The sequence below is a fragment of the Podarcis vaucheri genome (assembly GCF_965113315.1).
Source record: "Podarcis vaucheri genome assembly, chromosome: 9".
NCBI classification, from domain to species: domain Eukaryota; kingdom Metazoa; phylum Chordata; class Lepidosauria; order Squamata; family Lacertidae; genus Podarcis; species Podarcis vaucheri.
The window spans coordinates 54,660,985-54,682,118 of record NC_138767.1 but is presented as its reverse complement, the minus strand read 5'-3'; the positions used below and the strand labels follow the sequence as shown (position 1 = coordinate 54,682,118).

At 42.0% G+C, this 21,134-nt stretch overlaps 1 long non-coding RNA gene across 1 annotated transcript; it reads left to right on the top strand.

Moving 5' to 3' along the window:
* Nucleotides 1–8,244: 8,244 nt before the first annotated feature.
* LOC309540216 lies at nt 8,245–14,283 on the top strand. Its single transcript, XR_014223134.1, has 3 exons — nt 8,245–8,333; nt 12,694–12,756; nt 14,188–14,283. It is a non-coding gene; the product is annotated as an uncharacterized lncRNA (long non-coding RNA).
* The last annotated feature ends 6,851 nt before the right edge of the window (nt 14,284–21,134 follow it).

Sequence of the window (21,134 nt, the reverse complement as noted above, 5' to 3'; positions counted from 1 at the left end):
ATTTTCACATAAATGTTTGGAGAACTTTAATCTCTTGTGACACCTATTTATCAGGCAGAACGACTGCTGGATTATTCTATCCTCTGTGGTTTAAAGCAGAGTCCAGGAAGAGTTGCCAGCAATGATGCTGGTGTTTATCATTTCTTAATGGCCATCTCTCTAATCACCTCATCGGCTGCCTGTAGAACCACTCCTGAATCTCTGGTTTGGGGAGTTCAGGACTGGAGCAGAATCATCCTTAGCTGTTGCCCTTCTTACAGCAGATAAAAACAGATTTCAGCTATCACACATCTAGGGCAGAACTAGATGTGACAACAAAAATGGGGCTCTTGCTAAAAATAGGAGCCTTTGACAAATTTACCCCCCTTCTGTAACACCTAGTTCAGCTGGCTCATATACTATGGAGCAGCCCTGTGTTTTTGTCATGTATAGTTTTGCCCTGAAGTATTTGATAGTCTTGGAGTGGAGGATTTCCAGTGGTTGACCTTACAGAGTTGGGTGGGGCTCATGTGTACTCAACAATGTTTCCCACCTCTGTTTCAATTTGCTGCAAGACCTAAGGCATGACACCACTGTGTCAATTATCCGTCTCTTCAAAAAGAAGAAGGCAATAATAAGGCATTATTTTAAAGCAAGGAAGATCCTTAAGCAATTTAATTTTCAGAGTCAAATGGTATTTGTAAATGTCCACTGAGTGTCAATAATAATAATAATAATAATAATAATAATAATCACCATCATCTGCCCAGCCATTCTAGGCAGCTTCTGGCAAATTAAAACTTTTGAGCATAGTCAACCACACTGCATCTGACATCAAGGCAGATAATAATAATAATAATTCCAGAGGCAATATTAACTAAGTTTGGCTTAATTTGGAGAAGAGAGGATAGAAACTTTCCATTTCAAACCTACAAAACAGAACCTGGGAGCAGGGTTCAAATCCCCACTTAGCCTTGAAGTTCACTAGTGACCTTGGGACAATCACTGCCTCTCAGCCTAACCTACCTCACAGGTGGGTTAAATGAGAAGGGGGAGATCCACCTCCCCTTACTTTACTACCATTCTCCTCTTACTGTTGCTGCTGGAGCCAATACCCCCCCCGCCCACCACTTCAAGAGCCAGACACAGGCAGAAGCTGCAGATCCATTTCAGCCTTTTGATTCTGTCTGCATCTCTCTGTCTGTCTGCTGCTCTCATCTTGTCCTTCACCTTTTTCTCCCCCCATTTCCCTGTAGGTTGTGATAACTACCCCCCCACTTCCCTGTAGGTTGTGATAGCTATGGGACCCAAGTTGCAGCTCTGTGCTCTCTCCTCCTTGCCACAGACCCTGCTTTTGCGTGTTCAGACCCAGAGACCTCCCCCCTAAATAAAGACACATTTGACTCAAATTTTAGTTTTGGTTTTTGGCAGAATTTAGGCCACAACTTTTTTGATTACAGAAAAGTGAGTGGTTGTATAGGCTCTGGTTCGACTAGCTCCTTGCACCCTTGCAGGTAGCGCTGACCCAGGGCTCTAGCATAGGTCAGCCAAGGGTCACCTGAGGTAGGTGAAAAGCCCAGGAACAGACTCTGTTCGCTCCCCAGATGCTCCCCTGGACTCAGGCACAACCCCTTTTGGGGGTTGACCAAACCAAGTTGAGTCCCTGGATTCCTTTAACGGAATACCCTTCACATAGGGATGGCAAGACCGTTCTCCCATCCCTATAACATGAACCAGTGCCTATCCGCAACCTTACAAGTTGTGACGAATTGCTATGCGGCAGGCGAAACCCAGATGGCAACAGCCAATCAGCCAAGTGGGGAAAATTCCTGCCATGCCCCTGTCCCAATGACAGATGACACACAACAGCATAGCAAGGTCAATTGCAAAATGCCCTAAAATTAGGGAGAGGTGGGCGGGTGTTCCAATGCACGAGCTGAAAGAGGAAGCTCTGAGTCACGTGCGTAGGTATATATAGGTCCCTCGATCCGTTTAGACTGTACCCCATTGGCTAGATTAAACCCAGCAATGAGGGACCTACCAATCAGGTGTTGTGGCTATCTAGTAGACCCACCCACAACCAGGAGGTCAGTCTCCAGGTCTCACCACAACACTCTTTTAGGGAGGACACGATTTATGAAACATAAGTGTGTGCCTGGGCATACCCAGCACACATCCATGTCTATAAATGAATGTCAACACTGACTGTTTATTGCAGAGGACTGAGCATTCAACAGGATGCCAAAATTATTATTTTCTCTTGTGCTTAACAATACAACCCCCCCTGTTCTGAAAATAAATATCAAAATGCCTCTTGTCCAAATTGTATTTAATGACAGTGTAGTCTGTTGCAGGTTCAATTCTGTTATGAATAAACGTGTGGATTTTGTTAAGAACATTTTCTCAGTGTGTCTTCCAGAAGCTCCACTGAGGAATAATTCAACAGCATAGGCATTTTGAATGATGGATGGCACGTAATGTGTATAATTACCTACAACCTGCTTCTGGTTTCATGGAGATCTTGATTTCCACTGTGCGACAAGCCTTTTTTAAAAGAAATCTTTTGAAGAGCATCTTGTTGTGATCATTAAAAGTGTCAAGAAATGGTGTGTGTGTGTGTGTGTGTGTGTGTGTTATATATGCCATTGCTGACTGCTTGCATTTGCTTGCTATACACCAAAGCTAAATAGAATGGAAGCAGCCATGTACAACACAGACTAAGTGCTACTTCATTCATAAAGGCAGTGGAGTCGGGCGTCGGCATCATGGGGACTATACATGTTTGCTGCAAGGCCTTCACTCACGTCGATCTCTACCATTGAGTGTGCAATCTCCGTGCTGATCATGCAGCTGTCAAGAAAGTGCGGTGCTGGTGTGGAGCCTTATAGTGACAGTCCCTGTGATGAGCCAATTAAATTCTGCCTCACATCCCTGACTGGTAGAGAGTTCCAGGAGCAACTTTTTAGAGCAAGAGTTTCCTTATGAGGAGAAAAGACAGGAGACACATGGCGATTTTGTGACATCCATTTGTTTTTACGCGGACACATGGAACATGGGGGGAGCAGGCAAGCGTCCAGACTCTGCTAGTTATTCAAGCTACATCTTTTTTCCTACAAAGCCCTTGGAAGTCTTCCTTCCTCGAAGCTTCATTGGTTTTTTTTTTTGACAGCCAGTTAAAAGAATAATGATTGCTTTTATATTTCCTTCACTGACTATATTCTAACTGTTTCTCTCTAGCCTCCCTGTGCAAGGAAGAGAGTGTGTGTGTTCATTAGCTATCCATCACCAGTCATTAAAAGTCATCCATGCTCCTCTATGGAAGCATCTTTAGATATTAGCTATGCCAGAAATCCAGACATTGCACAATAGCGCTTCCACTACAATTTGTTCCACAGTACTGTGGATTCATGCTGCTGTTGTAGCAGTGCTCCCAGCATAAAGGATTAGAAGTTCGTTAGCAGAATTTTAGCCTTATGGGCAAGCTCATAATCTGATCACTGATTAGGTTCTTGGTCTCATATGTGTTGCCCAATGACATATTGTTGTCTTTTTGTGAGCTCTCTCTCTCTCTCTCTCTCTCTCTCTCTCTCTCTCTCTCTCTGATACAGTAGAATAGCTGTGTCTAATTCGAGTAGCTGCGATCGTCCTGGAGTTGTGACACTTGGACTTAACTCACAAGTAACCTCAGTTAAACGTCCCATCTCCTCCCCCAATATTTCCCTTTTTCTAATTGGCTCAGCTAGATGCTACTTATTCAGACTTTTCAACTGAGTCAACATGGCACAATTCCTTTATTTGTTTAAAATAAATATAATCTGCTTTTGGAGCACATGCTCTACAGGGTGGCTCACATCACAAGGAAAAACGTGAAGCCAAATACAGTATAAAGCCATTTAACATTCTCTCTTGTATCACGACCACTACCATCAAATTCGTTGATTTAATGAATTCACCAGCAGCTCCCAGGGTAGGTTACAACCATTTAGAAATCAGAATTAAAAACAGTTAAAACAGATTACAGCCGCAAGAATAGGGTGGGTCCTAATTACACATATGTCAGGTGTCAGAGGTGCACCTATAACCACATCTAAAAGCCAGCACAAGGCAGACAATGAAATACTAGCGGTGATAGCCAACTTTGCATGAGTGGACTTCCTCTTCTCCTCCCTGCCTGCAGCTCCACCTCACCTCCCAAATCTGCTCCAGAGAGACTGTCAACCCTGCAGAGCAGCAGAATGACACATGGGTGTGTGTGTTTGCAGGGACAGAGAGAGAATCTGCCTATTTCACTGGTGTTCTTAAGATTCCCTCTCGAATATGGACATTTTATGGTTCCTACAGAGACAGCAGTTTCACACGCATGAGCTTCAATCAGCAAACCTGTTTAAGGATTTGTTCTTGTAGCTGCATACACTGTGCCAGGGAACCCAGCTGGACAGATCTCCATGCCCTAAAAGCAGAGGAGGTAACCATCACCATAGTCCAGAGACATAGGAAGCTGCATTATGTTGAGTCAGATTATTGGTTCATCCAGTTCTGTAATGTCTATACCAGGGTTTCCCAAACGTGGGTCTCCAGCTGCTTTTGGACTAATAATAATAATAATAATAATAATAATAATACCCCGCCCATCTGGCTGGATTTCCCCAGCCACTTTGGGTGGCTTACAGCATATACTGTAAGCAGCAGTTGCGCACATGCAGATTACTTTACTCGTTTGGTTGCTAAAAAGTACACCCAGAACTCATGGGAAAATGTGGCGTGATCTCTTAGAGTAATCAAATCAGACTTTGACACATGGCACGATAAAAGTCTGTAATTTTATCAGAGCAAGTTACTTGTTGTTTACTGTTGTAACAATTGTTTTCTTAAAATTTATCTTCTGTACCATGAAAATAAATAAAAACAGTATTATTATTTTTAAGTACCTTTCCCGTGGCAGGGCTTCTTCCCCAATTAAACTGCAGTCCTAAGCTTATTTATGGCTTCTTACCTATAGTGCTCACAAAGCACATCAGCACTAGATTAAATTGACTACAGCACTCATCATCACTAGCTAGCAGGACCAATGGTTGGGGTGATGGGAACTGTAGTCCCCAAACAGCTGAAGACCCAAGTTTAGGAAACACTGGTTTACACTAACAGGCAGTAGCTCTTCAGGTTCTTAGGTAGAGGAGCTTCCTAGCTCTAGTTGGGATTGAACCTGAAATCTTTTGCATGTAGAGGTTGTGCTCAAACATACAGCAATGGCAATGAGGACACAATCTGATTTAAAGAGATGCTTTGATTTGTCATGCTGTGTCAAGTAATGATGGAACAATAAGGTTAAGGGGGAAATCATAATTAATGTGGCCAATGTTTACTCCCCCAAATGTTTCCTGCTGCTGCGAACTGAAATATCTCCCACCACCAGAAAACAAATAGCTGGGATAAGTGATTTCAAGGATCAAAGTATAAGCAGGGAAAGGATTCCATTCTCCTCTCTCACTCATCCAAGTTTCACCTCCCCACACTTTGCTGGGGTTCACTATGAACAGACATGATGTTATGTCTAGTTTTGTCTTGAGCATTTAAAAAAAAGGGGGGATGTGTGTCTTTCTTTCAAATTCATGACTAGCCTTCAAATAGCACCTTTTGAAATGGCGTGCTTTAGTTAGCTTCACCCGGCCCCTCCAATTGTTGCAATTGCACTTTGATCTTCCTTAGACAGTTTTATTATGCTCCATCGATCCAGTTCTCTTCTGAATTCATGTCTTGTAGATTTGTGGAGTGCTTCTGTGTTAATTTTCTGTCCTGCATCCCTGCATTTGAAAGATATGCTTTGCTACGTTTAGCTTGCAGCAAAAGAAGATGCCCATTTCAGCTCTCTGATAGCTTTAATTTTTTATGGGTAATGTATGAGATCAGCAGTTTACAAGCTCCTTACAAAAATATTAATTGCAAGCAAAATTCCCAGTCTGCCAGCAAGGAAGGAACTGACATAATAATCCATATTGCTTATGTGGCTTTAGAGGAAATAGGTTATGAATTCGCAAGTGACCTACATGCAAAGGGGAAAAAAATATTTTCTTGGGTAGCAGAGTTATTTCCCTTTTGTCATACTATATGCATCTTCCTTATAGAACATACTTGTGCAAGCAGAGCAGTCAGACTTGAAGGTCTCCTATATCTTTAATAGCTATGAACTGAAATAAGAATTTTGGGGAGTGCAGCCTATCATACAAGAATAGCAAAATCTTCATATCTCAAAATCTTCTCTTTACACAGCTGGAAAAGGTACATTAGTTCTGTGTGATTCAACTATGTCAGGTGATGGTGGTGGGGGAACCTTCAGCCCTCCTGATTTTGCTGGACTACAGCTGTTATCACCCCTGACCATTGGCCATGCTGGCTGGGGGCGATGGAAGTTGGAATACCTTTTGGAGGGCTACAGGTGCCTCTGGCCTATGCACTTAAAAAAAATCTATTGGTGGTTTGGCTGGAGCATTTGACTTGGATTAGAATAATTTAAAGGTGGGGCCTTGTCAACCACCTAACCCAGTGTTTTGGACTACAAATCCCATCATCCCTAGCTAGCAGAACCAGTGGTCAGGGATGATGGGAATTGTAGACCAAAAACAGTTGGAGATCCAAGTTTGAGAAACACTGATCTAACCCATCAACCACCTGTTCAGTTCAGGAAATCTAGAGTTAGAGCATCCTCATTAGATTGTCCAGTCTCTGCCTCTGAGGAGGGAGAGTCCATCATCACTTCCATGGTCCAGGTACTCTTGACATTTCCCCTAATTGTCAACTGAAATCTATTCTCTTATAATTTAAGTCTTGTCACCTGTAGTAGCAGAGAGTTCTGTTCTTTCTAATTAAATCATTGAACAGTGTCCAATAATACCAAAGGAACTATTATTGCTTATTGTTTACAAGGGCTCCACACACCCTTTTTGCTCAGTGATTTGTTCACTTTGTGCATGTTCACTTTGGAGAGCAAATACTGGTTCAGTGGATATGTTTTGTGTTTCTTTATTTAGTAATATTTATATATAGTTTTACTAAACAGAAAGTTTTGAAGCAATCTACAACATAAACAACAATAATAATTAAAGGTATCAGTAAAAACAACCTCTATATATCCATCTATCAAAATATAAATAAAATCAGCATTTGAAAAAACAACAACATACATAATAAAATTACATGTTAAAGCTGAATGTAAAAATCACATATCTGGATGGGCTTGCAAAAACAAAGTTTTATGGGGAAATTAGATGTAGAAGATGAACATATGTAATTATTAGTGCAAGACTTTGAAGACACAGTGTGTTGGATTTCTTCAATGAATATGTCTTTCTTGGTCCTTCTGTTTGCTGAAGGGCCCTGTTTGCTTGTAGCAGAGGTTGCGATCCATTGGAGACTCCTACTCATGGAAAGGGGATATGCAAATTTCATCCAGTACCCCTTCCCCCTGCGTAGGTTTCCTCACTATTCCAAAGCACCCCAATCCAGAACTGAAATTTCGGGCACTAGGAAAATGGGTGAAAATTGCCTTACCCACTGTTTCCTTGAGCTTTTGGTGAGTGGAACTCTGCTCACGGATCAAGCTCATTATAAAGATAAGGCATATTATTAATGTCTTGGTGTTGGCACTAAGCATCTTTCCCTGGACAGCTGCTATCCCTTTGGCCAGGAAGAGAAAAGAAAATGATGGATCTGTAGCAAAAGGCCAGCACTGTACATGCTGCACATTGTATCTATGAGGCAGCCACTGGATAGTATCGAACGGCAGGCTTCGCTGTGATTTCCCCTATCCTGCTGTGATGACTTCTGTGAAACCAGCTAATTAATGACAGTTAGTTTGAGATATTAATTATGATAAATGATGTTCTCTTAGTTCATTAGAGAGCATGACGTGCATGCTACCCCAAGAGTTCTAAACGAAAGAGGAATACATGGAAGATGGTTTTCAGAAATTTTATTTGGCATCACAGATGAAATAGAAGCCACGTAGGGAGAAAAACTGCTGATTTCTGATGAGGAGGTGTCTGAGAGGAGAGAGCGGAGGCAGAGAATATCCTGTTCTGGGTAGTATTTCAGGATTTGTTTCATATTGCTTCCAGGTGGAGATGTTTTTGTGTCATGAGTGGCTGAATCAATGGGATTGGCATTGACACATTTAGCACAGTTGAAAAAGCAGGAGGTGTGATAAGCTTAGAGGCTAACTGACCAAGATACATGAGGAGTCTGCTCAAATCCTTTTCAGGGCTACAATCTGGGTCAAGGCATGATCATGAATCCGGGCCATTTTGATGCATCACCTGCCAGTTGCTTCAGACATCTAGTAAAAGACACACCATATTTATGTATGTTCCTTAGATATTTTAAAATATTGTTTCGTTTAGAAAAGCTTTTAAATAAAATATGTTAAAGGGTGCTTTAACATGTGCCTGGATGCAAAGCAAGCACAGTCGTTTATTAGTATGGGGGTGTGAGCTCATCTCTGCTTTCAGGCCAAAGGAGCCAGTTGTTCCCTAGACTTAGGGAAAGGGCAGAGGTGTTAAAACTTTAGCTCAGGATTCCTTTCTATAACACTGTCACAGGATTACAAACTCTTGTACCAAATGGCAGCTGTAATAGTTACTGGGTGAAAGAAATCTCCTGGGAAGTCTAAGCAGTGGACTTTCTCCCTCTTTCCATCTCTAAGTTGGATTCAATCACACTACATATTGAATCAAAGAGTGAGTGAGAGAGAAATCCTTCCAAGTTCCTGTTTCAGTAGCTCTTCTTTTTTATGTTCCTAAAGATTTTGGATGTGACATAATGGTAAATTTATGCAGTGCAGGTACCTACCCGTGTAGCTCTGCCCTCAAAGGAGAGTCCATAGCTGGCCAAGGTTAGTGGGGAGCAGAGCTAGGAGCAAGATGGGCCCAGGGAGATAAAGGCAAGTGGAGGAGACCTGAGGGAGAAGGTTGAGAGGGGATGGCGCACTGCGAGTGAATGGATGGATCACACAACTTCTCCCAGGGGTTCCATATAGATGGGAAAACTGCATGGGAAGAAGAAGATCAAATTTTGCAGAACCCCAGTAAGATCTCCCAAAAACGGAAGTTCACCTGCAGCACTTTCTAGGATCTGTCTGGCAAGAGCATTATACTGCAGTTGTTTCCTCCTACCTAATGTCCAACTTCACCAAGGAACCTGGAAGGTCTTGATGCTGGTTGATAGTGCAGTGGAAAATTGGTTCATGAACGTTTTGGAACCCAAACGCTGAAAACCCAGAAGCAATTGCTTCCATTTTCTAATGCGCCTTTGGAATTTGGAACGGCTTCCGCTGTGTGTTTCTCAATTGAATTTGCCAACAGCCCTTTGAGCCTCTGTTTTTGAACGTTTTGGAAATTGAATGGTCTTCTGGACTGGATTATGTTCGAAAACCGAGGTTCCACTGTATAAAACATCACTGTGGGCTACAGAATAATCAGGGTAACACTTCCCCTTTATTTCTTTGGATTAGGTCCTCTACCAGGGCAACAGAGTAAGTTTCTATTTCCAAATCAGGCATGGTGAGGTCAGATGAATCTGCGCGACAGGGTGAGCTCCCGTTGCTCTGTCCCAGCTTCTGCCAACCTAGCAGTTCAAAAGCATGCCAGTGCCAGTAGTTAAATAGGTACCACTGCGGTGGGAAGGTAAACGGCATTTCCATGCACTTTGGCTTCCTTCATGGTGTTCCGTTGCGCCAGAAGTGGTTTAGTCATGCTGTTCACATGTCCCAGAAAGCTGTCTGTGGACAAACTTCAGCTCCCTCAGCCTGAAAGCAAGGTGAGCACCACACCCCATAATCGCCTTTGACTGGACTTAACCGTCTAGGGGTCCTTTACCTTTGCCTACCTTTACTACAGATGTGAATAATCAGTTTCATTTAGGAATTCATGGAGTTGCACTACCACCTCTCCTTCTTGTTCGTACCTTGTAATAAATATTCAAACCACAATGATATGTGCATGCAAAGTGACCCCATGAGGGCTTGTTAAAACATAAGAAATGCCACTGGTTTGAATAAGTGTTTAAACTACATTAACCCAAACACGTGAGCAAGCACTAACTCATAAGCTTTCTGTTTGAAAAATATAGAGGCAACAGGAGGAAAGGATGTGATGTGATGGAAGCAGAATCAGTAGAGCTGAGTGGCTCATAAGGTTGTCAGTCCTTGACAAATGGCTGAATAAGCTTAAGCTGGGACACTGTTAGATGATGGAAGTGTGATGTACAGTGTCATTATACCACTTAGAGCATAGAAATATCACTATTTCATTGAACAGAACATTGCCTGCATCAGAGCTCATCTGTTTCCCATGCACAGTATTAGCCTGAAATGTTGCACATGCTCCTACAGATAGTTCAATCAATATTCTGTATGTTTTGTTTGCTTTCGAAAGCTTTGTTCTATTTTTCCCCTCTTAAGTGCTCTTTCCCCTTCTCCATCTTGAGCGTGGGCATTGTCGAGAATGCCTTGTTATACCTTTGACACTATAGGACTGTTGCCTCCAACCGCACTTTGATGTATCATCTAGGTTTCAGGTTGTGGGGGAGAGAAACAAATTTCAGTGTGTATGAGAGGGATGCACACAGCATGGTTGAAAGGCCTTCTCCAGATTAAATTGTAAAAGTGTATTTTGCAATCATCTGATGAGGTTGCTTTCTATATCTCTAAGTAACCAGTGCCATTACTTTGAAGGAATTCTGCACCTGGTCTGATAAGACATTCTGAAACCCCAGCTTAGGTTGACATAGTGGTGGAGATACCTCCTCACGCTCTTAAAATTGTGTCCTCCTGTATTCTTTTTTTGCTTATTGGGAGTCTTGTGGTATATTTGGGTCAAATATTTGTGCCAATGTTGCCACAAATTTTGGAGGATTCAGATTGAGGTTGCTTCCAGATAGGAGCTTAGGGTTGCATCCAACTAAGTTTTACTTGGAGAAGATCTATTGAAATGAATGAACTTATGTTAGCCATGCTAACGTACTTGGCAACAGAGTTTTCTGCAGAAAGGGTGCATTCTGATGAAATAGGGAAAACACAACCGGACATTTTTATGCCACTGATGTCACATAGGTGCTTAAAAAGCAAACATATATAGAGGTATTCCACTTGACACTGTACTTAGATGGTCAAAAAAACTTTTGTATATGTCTCTCATGAAAGGCTCCGTAAGAAGTTTAGCAGACAAGTCCTCTTATGTGAAATAGGAACTTGTTGAGAAACAAGAAGTGGAGAGGAGAAATAAATGGGTAGTTCTCCCACTGGACGTATGTCGGATGTGGAGTAGTCCTAGGGATAGGTAGGTATATTTTAACTTCATGCGGTAGGCAAGTTTGCTGCTTATAGTCAACTTGGTTATAACAAAAAGGCATTGTGAGGCTCTCCTAAAGAAGCTCCACAAATGGATGAATGGGCCTGAAAAGCGCAAATGTAATTCAAAATGTAAGGAATTGTGAAGTGATACATTTCTAAGCAAAAATTGTTCGTAAAACATATATGCTAATAGGATCTGAAATGACAATGACTGGACAGAAATGAGACCTTAGGGTTGTGGAGGATAGTTCAATGCTAGCTCTGTGGCAGCTGTGGAAAAAACTTGAATCCCATGTTGGAAATCATTAATAAACGGGTTGTAAAGAAAACTGCCAATATCATAATGCCAATATGCGACTCTGTGGTGTGGCCCCACTTGGGTGGAATGCTGTGTACAGTTCTAGTCATCTCTTCTGAGAGCTGGGAAAGATTCAGAAAAGGGCAACCAATCAGAGAGGTGTAGAAGATTATGTATGGTGTGGAGGAAGTGGAAAGAGAGAAGTTTCTTTCCTCTTATAATACTGGAACCTGGAGCTGTCCAATGAAGATCTTGAAAGATTCAAGATAAACATAAGGAAATACTTCTTCACACACTTCACTCCCACAAGATGTAGGCCACCAAACCTGAATGCTTTTTAAAAGGCGATTAGAGAAATTCAAGGAGAATAAGGCTATCAATTGCTACTCTCCATAATCATCATTTTCTGCTTTCTGTGTTGGAGGCAGTATGCCTATGAAAAGCGGCTGCTGGGAGTCACAAAAGGGAAGAGTGCTGCTGCACTCATGGCCTGCTTGTGGGCTTTTAATGGACATCTGGTTAGCCAGTGAGAACTAGATGTTGGGCTTTTGTCTGATCCATCAGGGCACTTCTTATGTTCTTAATTGCAACACATTAGAGCAAACTTGTGTGCTTAAATATCAGCAGTGACAGCTCAAATATCATATCAGCACCCTGGACAGATGAAAACTCCACAAAGTTAAGTACATCGGTCGAAAACAATTTATGGGTTTTATTTTTAAAAAGTCTAGCAGAAGATGTGAAATCAATGACTACTATCTTTTCCCTGAAGGAATTTCACTATACCAGACCATTGGCTACATGAATTTCATGCAGTAACTTGTCCATCAAAGCAAATTTCCATAATTGTTGGTACCATGATTATGTCTAGGAAGCTGGGTTGCTCTCCAGCTGCTCACTATTTCCATTCTAGTTGCCTTAAGAAGCAAAGCTACAAGATCTTTTTGTGTGTCATGCTCTTCAAGTTATTCTTGAAAATGCTTAACAGGGCTAATTTTGCACCAAGTGCCACACAGTGATGCAATTCAAAATCCTTCTAGTTTAATGGGTTTTGTGCTTCTCTGTATCCATTCAGCCTTACTGCAGGCCCATGAGATTCACTTTTTTAAACCTGTCTGTGTCCAGATTTGCAATGATGGTGAGTGCTGTGTTGCCTGCCTTTGTTGTGCTTTCTTGTTAACCTTGGAGAACCTCATCCACTTATTACTTAGGATGGGCTGCTAGAATTAATTCTGAGGTCCTCTGTTGTGGTCAATGCCTACACAAACAGACTGTGGCCTATTAGGAATGCCATCCATCATAAAGTGATTATGCTTGTATTAATATTCATTGCTGCCACTCCCATATTAACAGATGCACCAGCGACAATAATAGACTCCAAAGTGTAGATCACAAGTCGTGTTAATGTTTTCCATCAGAACTTTAATGGACCATCATTTTTTCTCTAGACATTAGCTACCTAATCAGTTGTTAAGCACCGATAATGACTGAGTTGTCAGGTGAGATCGTATTAATAATAATTGTTGCATGGTGAAACGTTTAAGCAAGTGAGGGTACAGACAAGTTTATAAATGACTTTGGATTAGCGTCTACACAGCTCAATACACAACATTTCAAGCAGCTAATGTCTGCTCTCCCAGCTGCTTCTTTCAAGACTTAACTGTCAGGTATCACATATAAAATATCAGAGAAGATGGGCTTCCTCAGAAATTCTTGCCTGCCTGCCCTCAGGCCTACCTATCCAACATCTTGTAATGTTATTCCCAACCACAATGTCGACTGCATTTTTGATGTCACGTCACTTGCTAATCAGCATAGTCTACAGTGCAATGACATCTTTAAATATAGCAAGACAGTGACTGGCACATTGGCAATAGCTTAAGAATCAGTGCTCATTACAGGCAGTGTGATAATCACAGTTACATTAAAAGGAGCTTCTATGTCCAAATTTACAGTATACTTTGTACTATATATACTTGCATAGGTAAAGGTAAACGTACCCCTGCCTGTACGGGCCAGTCTTGACAGACTCTGGGGTTGTGTGCTCATCTCACTCTATAGGCCGGGAGCCAGTGCTGTGTGCAGACACTTCTGGGTCACGTGGCCAGCGTGACGAAGCTGCTCTGGTGAGCCAGAGCCGCACACAGAAACGCCGTTTACGTTCCCGCTAGTAAGCGGTCCATATTTATCTACTTACACCCGGGGGTGCTTTCGAACTGCTAGGTTGGCAGGTGCTGGGACCAAGCAATGGGAGTGCACCCTGCCGTGGGGATTCGAACCGCCGACCATGCGATTGGCAAGTCCTAGGTGCTGAGGTTTAACCCACAGCGCCACCCACGTCCCTTATATACTTGCATATGCCTAGGTAAAGGTAAAGTTCCAATTACTTTGTCCCAGTTCCTGCAAACCTAGCAGTTCAAAAGTGTGAGGTTGTGGTTCCTCCATGTGCTGTACTGTATTATTTTAATTGTATTTTAATTGCTTCTTTCATTTCTTATAATTCACATTTCTTTCATTTCTTTCATTTCTTATAATTCACATTTGTTGCATTACAACTTGATTTCCATAGAATTCCAAATGTAACACAATAAAATACAAGATGCTGAATTCGCCCAAAGCAAAGACATGCAAAGACAGCATGAAGACATCAGCTTTCATCCACTGTCTGTCATGAGTATCTGATCACTGACATTTCATTGAATATTCATAGCTAGCAGAGCCATTGCTAAAGGTCCATTGTTGTTAGGGTATTGTGTTTTTACTCCACACGGATCCTTCTCGTGGATATGTGTTTTTCCACTCCAATTTGCTTCCCTCATGGATTCTGTCACTGCATTCTTCCTCTTTTCCTGTCGACCATTGTTTGAGTCTCTTTCAACTTTTCGTCAAGCAGCCTATCCAAATGTCCCTGGAGGCTGTTTATTTCTGTATAGTCTGGTTGCGAGTCTGATAGACAAGCTGTCTTAATTTGTATGTTATGCAATCTTTAACTTGGCACAGTATTTTTTAATTTTTAAGCCTTCATTTGTCCCTGTACCTCCAAATACTTTCTCATGCTTCCATGAAGAATTACACACACACACACACACACACACACACACACACACACACACACACACGTACACGTGGAGGGAAAAAATACAGTGGTACCTCTGCTTGTGAACTTAATTCATTCTTGAGGTCCGTTCTTAACCTGAAACCATTCTTAACCTGAGGTACTACTTCCGGGCTAGTGGAGTCTGTAACCCGAAGTGTTTGTAACCCGAGGTGCCACTGTAGCAGTAGTCTCATGGGCAGCATTTGAACATACAGGTTCCAATGCAGTGAAACTGCTCCAGAGAAGCCCCCTCACTGTGGTTTTAAATTTTTGCTGCACTGCTAGAACAGACTTACACAAGTATCATTTGGATTGGTAATATACTCTGGTGGCATGAAGCCTCACCATCATCAATCAAGGGAGTCCCTTGTGTCTGGCAGTCATGGTGCAGAGATATAACTGCATACCTTGATCCAAGGGTTAGAGCAATGCAGGATAATATGTTACTTTATCATGTACCCCTGTGTTGATTATCTGTCAGCTGTGACCCTTGGATAACCTAGGACAATAGGTGAACAGTGATGCACATCTCATGTAGCAGACTGAACCAATGAAGGCCAATCAAACACATCCAAGGTAGAACATAGGCAAAGAATTGTACAAGGGAATATTAATTGTACAAGGCCATATTTCCCTGCAATTCTCCTGCAAAAGTTCTCTCTCTCTCTCTCTCTCTTTCTCCCACCCTCTCCCTCTCATAGCTTCTCTGTGATTGAACTAATGTCATACGCTCCAACTTTTTCTGTCCCAAATCTGGGACACTCCCTCCATTACACTGCCCCTTCCTCCACTGAACCACGTGGGTGGAAATGGTGAGGGGACAATTGTGAATGCAGTGTCAACCATTCTGATAAATATACCTTTGAAAGGGGTCCCGATGTGAACTGTTGCCAAACATAATGGCCAACTCTAGCCCTGTGTATAACTATTTATTTATTTTAAAAAATATTTATGAACTGCTAACATAAAAAAAATACCGTGGGACGTATCACAGAATCATTAAAACACCCTAAAATTATAAGATCATAAAATGGAAAGCAAATGACGAACACTGATTTCTCAAAAAAACCTTTGGCAGACCAAAAATATTTCCATCAAACCGAAAAATTTTCCAGCAGGCAAATTGTAGGTGCCTGACTGATTTCAACAGGAATATTGTTTCACATTTCCAGTGTCTTGGCCTGCCTTACACTAAACGAATATGAGGTAACTGAGACAAGTTGGGGCGATGAATCCAGAGGACTACAATGACCTGGCCAATGTATAAGCTACAAGACGGTCCTTCCTTACTAGAGTCCATGGGCAGAAGGTTGTGGAGAAATGCTAATGCTAATAATAATAATAATAATAATAATAATAATAATAATAATAATAATTTATTTATACCCCGCCCATCTGGCTGAGTTTCCCCAGCCACTCTGGGCGGCTCCCAATAACGTGTTAAAAACAATACAGCGTTAAATATTAAAAACTTCCCTGAACAGGGCTGCCTTCAGATGTCTTTTAAAGATAGGATAGCTGCTTATTTCCTTCACATCTGAAGGGAGGGTGTTCCACAGGGTGGGCACCACTACCGAGAAGGCCCTCTGTCTGGTTCCCTGTAATCTCACTTCTCGCAATGAGGGAACTGCCAGAAGGCCCTCAGCGCTGGATCTCAGTGCCCGGGCTGAACGATGGGTGTGGAGACGCTCCTTCAGGTATACAGGACCGAGGCCGTTTAGGGCTTTAAAGGTCAGCACCCACACTGAATTGTGCTCGGAAACGTACTAGGAGCCAATGCAGATCTCTCAGAACCAGTGTTATGTGGTCCCGGTGGCCACTCCCAGTCACCAGTCTAGCTACCACATTCTGGATTAATTGCACTTGCACTTAATTGTGTAAGAGAGGAATCGTGAACTTCCTGTGAAACCTTCCAAAGGCAAATGGGCCTTCCGAGTTGTGCTTGGCAATATGGTCTGTTGTTTGCTGGTGGATGCTGTGGCTTCTAGCATACAATTCGGTTGCCTTCGTTGTTATTCTCTCCTCCTCCAGTTTCCTAAGGTGCCTCATATGTTTGGGTTCTGATAATGGCAAATGCTTGTGCAGGCAGTATAAACAGGAATGGAAAAGAGTGGTGTGTGCTCAGCCCGTAATGCCTAAGAAATAGAAGCCTTTAATATTGTTCTATCAATTCAATTTAGACAGAGAGCTGCACAGCCAAAGTACTTTTCTCCCACACTAATTGGATACTTTTCAAAGGCTTAATTACCATTCAGGAATTACTTTTGTATCTTGGATAGACAGAGACATGTTAATAACTCGAGCAGTGCCTATATATATATATCGTCTTTGTGGGAGTGGTATTTTCTGGTTTTGTGCATATCAGTTGCTTCACATTACGCCAGCAATTTATTTATTTCGGAGTATTTATACCCTGCCTACTCACTGAAGTTCTCGAGGCAGCTTGTGGTGTATTCAAAGTGCAACAAAATAGACAATATTATAATAGTTTCTAGGGTGGAGCAGAAGGGTATATAAGATTCCTACTTAGGCTACAGATGTTCCAACAAGTGTTCCTCTGTATATTGATCTACTGGTCTGGAAATGAGTGTTAAAGCATCTAGGGCAAAACAAAGGTGTTAATAACCACCACCCCCCAAAAAAAATTCCTCAGGTGCTCCAAATGTTTGCATGGGCTTCTGTTTTTCCTCCAGTTGTGTTTTCCACATTTTCACATCATTTTGTGATTTCTAAAAAAAAAGTCTAAACCAGGCTTCCTCAACCTTGGCCCTCCAGTTTTTGACCCACAACTCCCATGATCCCTAGCGAGCAGGACCAGTGGTCAGGGATGATGGGAATTGTAGTCTCAAAACATCTGGAGGGCCGAGGTTGAGGAAGCTTGGTCTAAATGAAGATCCATGAGCGTTTTAGTGTGGCTTTCTCCAAAAGTATACATTTTTATATGAAATATTGCCCAATATACATTTTATTTTATTTTTTGCAAATTGATTCTCCCAAATGTGATAGATTTTTTGTATATCAGTTAGACCAGTGCATGCATTTTAATTCACACACTGGAAATTGCAAGTTTTCAAGGCTTACACTGTTTCAGTTGCATATTGTTTGGGAAAGTGTGAATTAGGAAGGTCTGCCTTTAGATACAAACTGAATCAACTTTCTTCCCCAATCCTAGTCAAGAATGATGGGAGTTGTAGTCCAACAACATCTGGAGAGACAGTGCCTTACGAGAATATACTGTGATGTATAACCTCTTTTGTTTTTTAAGGGAATCTGTTATTGTTATATGGCAATAATATTGTTATATTGTAATATACGTGTGAGAATTGATAAATCAACAGCTGATGGATAATGGGAAAGGAAAATAATAATAATAAAATAATAATTGTAAATTGAATATAAGAAATGAAATGTGAATTAGAAATAAATATGTAATGTCAAGCCGCAATGGGGGAGAGCAGGAGCACATCTAGGACAAAGAAAAGGAACTCAACTTTTTGGAAAAATTGTGTTAAATCTGATGTAATTTGGCACTGATTTGTTAAAAATTTGGAAAACTAATAAAAATTATTTGACAAAAAGAGAGAGAATATACTGTGCACATTAAATAAGATTCTTAATTCTAGGGTTGGGGGATGACCCTTCACTTATTGGACCATTCTGTGTCTTCCAGATGGTTTTCTGGGCATAACATCTTACAGGATCCCATTTCGGCTGCCAGGCGGTGGGGAAAGTGGGTGGGTGGGGAGCCTTGTTTTCCATGTGGTCAATGAACTGAAAGATAAACAACCCCTGACATGTCTTCTCGCCTGCATGGCAGGCAGAGTAGCACAGAAGAGCTGAATGTGATCTCATTAAACAGGCTGCAGACAGTGATTAGTTTCATTCCTGATAGCAAAGAGTAGCAAGAACCATAGCAAGCCGTTATGAAGAGGTGTCCGAGCATGAAGAGTGCCGTGTAATGAGGACATTCTTTCCCTGACAGCAAATGTCTCCATGTACCAAAGAGAATGTATAAGAATCTGTCCTCCATTCAGTGTGACAAGCAACATGGAAGTGTTCAGATTGAATAAAGTGCAGTACCCTGACTTCGTTGGAACTCGCCTGAGAGCAAAGTGAATACCAGTGGAAGTTGGCATGTGTGGGCAGAATTTGATTAATAATGCACAACCGCTGAGCCAAATTGGTGACACGTGGACTTTGTTGGGGCATCTTCCTTGTTTTGTATAGCCTTTGTGAGACACCAGCAGTTCCTGCAAGCAGACTCTCAGGACAGCCAGCCAGAAGAGAGATTTGCTGAACTGCTTTCTGTTGTGCTATGAAGCTGGCCAATATTACAATTTATTATCCAGCAGTTCTAATGGGTATGTAGTGGTAGTAGTAGTAGTAGTAATGTCAATAGGGTTTTCTCCTAATCCCATACAGCCTCAGAGTAGTGATAGGTTAGCTCAGCAAAATGGCAGCTGTGAAAAAGGCAAATTCCATACTAGGTACTATTAGGAATGGGGTCAGAAATAAAACCGCCAATATCAGGCTTTCTCAGCTGGCTGAATAGGTCTTTACCATGAGTCCCCACTGGTTAGGGCTATAGTTTTATTTGAAATATACTTGTTGTTTTTAAAACTGTTTTTAATTATCTCATATGTAAACCACCTTAAGGTAGTGGCTTAGAAGGTAATCAAGAAATAAATTATTATGGTATTATTATTAATAATAATTAATTATCTAACACTACAGGGTGACCACACGTGAAATACAGTGTGCAATCTGGTTGCTGCTGCAGGATTTTGTAAAACTCAAAAAAAGGACAACCACATCAAAGAGCTGGAGCAGCTTCCCTATGAGAAAAATAGATATGGCACTTGGGCCTTTCTAATTTAGGAAAAGAAAAAGACAGAGGTGTATGGAATTGTGCATGGTGTAGGGAAAGTGGATGGAGAGTTTCTCTCTCTTCTGCAATACCAATGAGCCAGTGAAGCTAAATGCTGGGAAATTCAGAGCAGAGAAAAAGAGATACTTCTCCACACAGCACTTAATTAAACTATCAAATTTGATTCCACAGGATGTAGTGATGGTTACCAACTTGGATGGCTTGAAAAGGGGATTAGGCAAAGTGACTGAGGGCAGGGCTATCAGTGGCTGCCCTGGATGAGGGTTATGTTCCACCTCCACTTTTGGAGCCGGTATGCCTTTGAAAACTGATCTCTGGGGGGTCAGGAGTGGCCCCTGTGCGAACAGAATTCTTCACTAGTTATGTCTTTGGCATGATCCAGTAGGGATCAGTTGTTCATAGGTTCTTGCCCCTGACTCAGTTTGGAACGGGGTCACAACACTGACCCAAGACATTTTGCTGCCTCGAGCAGTCTAACCGGTAACCTGTCAACAAACGGACAAGACTAAAATCTTTAAAACCCTTGTTGTATATTTCAGAATTCCTGCCTTCATCAGAAGGTTTGCTTCTCCCCCACATGTACTCTTGAGATCTCCTTCAGAGGCATTTGAATCTGGCACTTCTTGCTGCGTGCAGTGGAAATCAGAAACAGTGACCTCGTGCACAGTTTATATCACTGGGGAACATAGGCGCCAACTCCTGAGGGCTGAAGTACTTTGGCCCCTCTATGGTTCTTTTTGAGGGGGCCTGGCCCCCTCAACGTTCAGAGGGCGTTCAGCCCTGTCCCTTGACTCCTTGTGATATTGTGTGACGTTGTGAGTGTGACATCAGGACGCCACATCGGACTCCCTCAATCATCTTGAGAAGCTGGTGCCTCTTCCGGCAAATGTTCCTACCAGCAAGGCTTGCTTCCAAGTAAACATGTTGTACTTCAAACTTTTGCTTGGTTCACACTTCACTTTTCAAGACTCTAATGGATGCTAAGGAATCCTCCATTGTGTTCTACTCATTTGTGTTCAAAGCAGAGAGAGATTTTGTCGGGTCCTATTACAAATCTTGAAAGATGGTAGAATATAATGGGGAGAAGAAGAACGCAAGTCTGATATACAATGATTTCCCTGCATAGCATTGTAGACCTTTTCAGAGCTGACATTCTCTTTATCCTTTCATAAGGACAAAAGAAAACAGGATGGCTCCTGTAGGATGATGTTGCTTCTAATTGTCAAAAAGGAAATGGCTTCTCCTCAGGAATGCCTCCTGCTGCCTATGTACCATTTGCCAACGTGCTTATTTGTTTTACTTCACATTGGGTATCAGCAGGTATGCCGTACCATATGACACATCCCCCTCCTACTTCCTGCTGTCTAGTGTACATTTCTCCAGGAACAGACCACAGCCATATCGTCAGATTCCTTCTGCGACAATTCTAATCAGAGCTGTCTGATGGGCAGAAGGCTGGGGATATGTTAGGGACCGTGTCCTTATGAATCTTGAGAAGGATGCTGGCATGCTGCGGCAACAGATGTACACC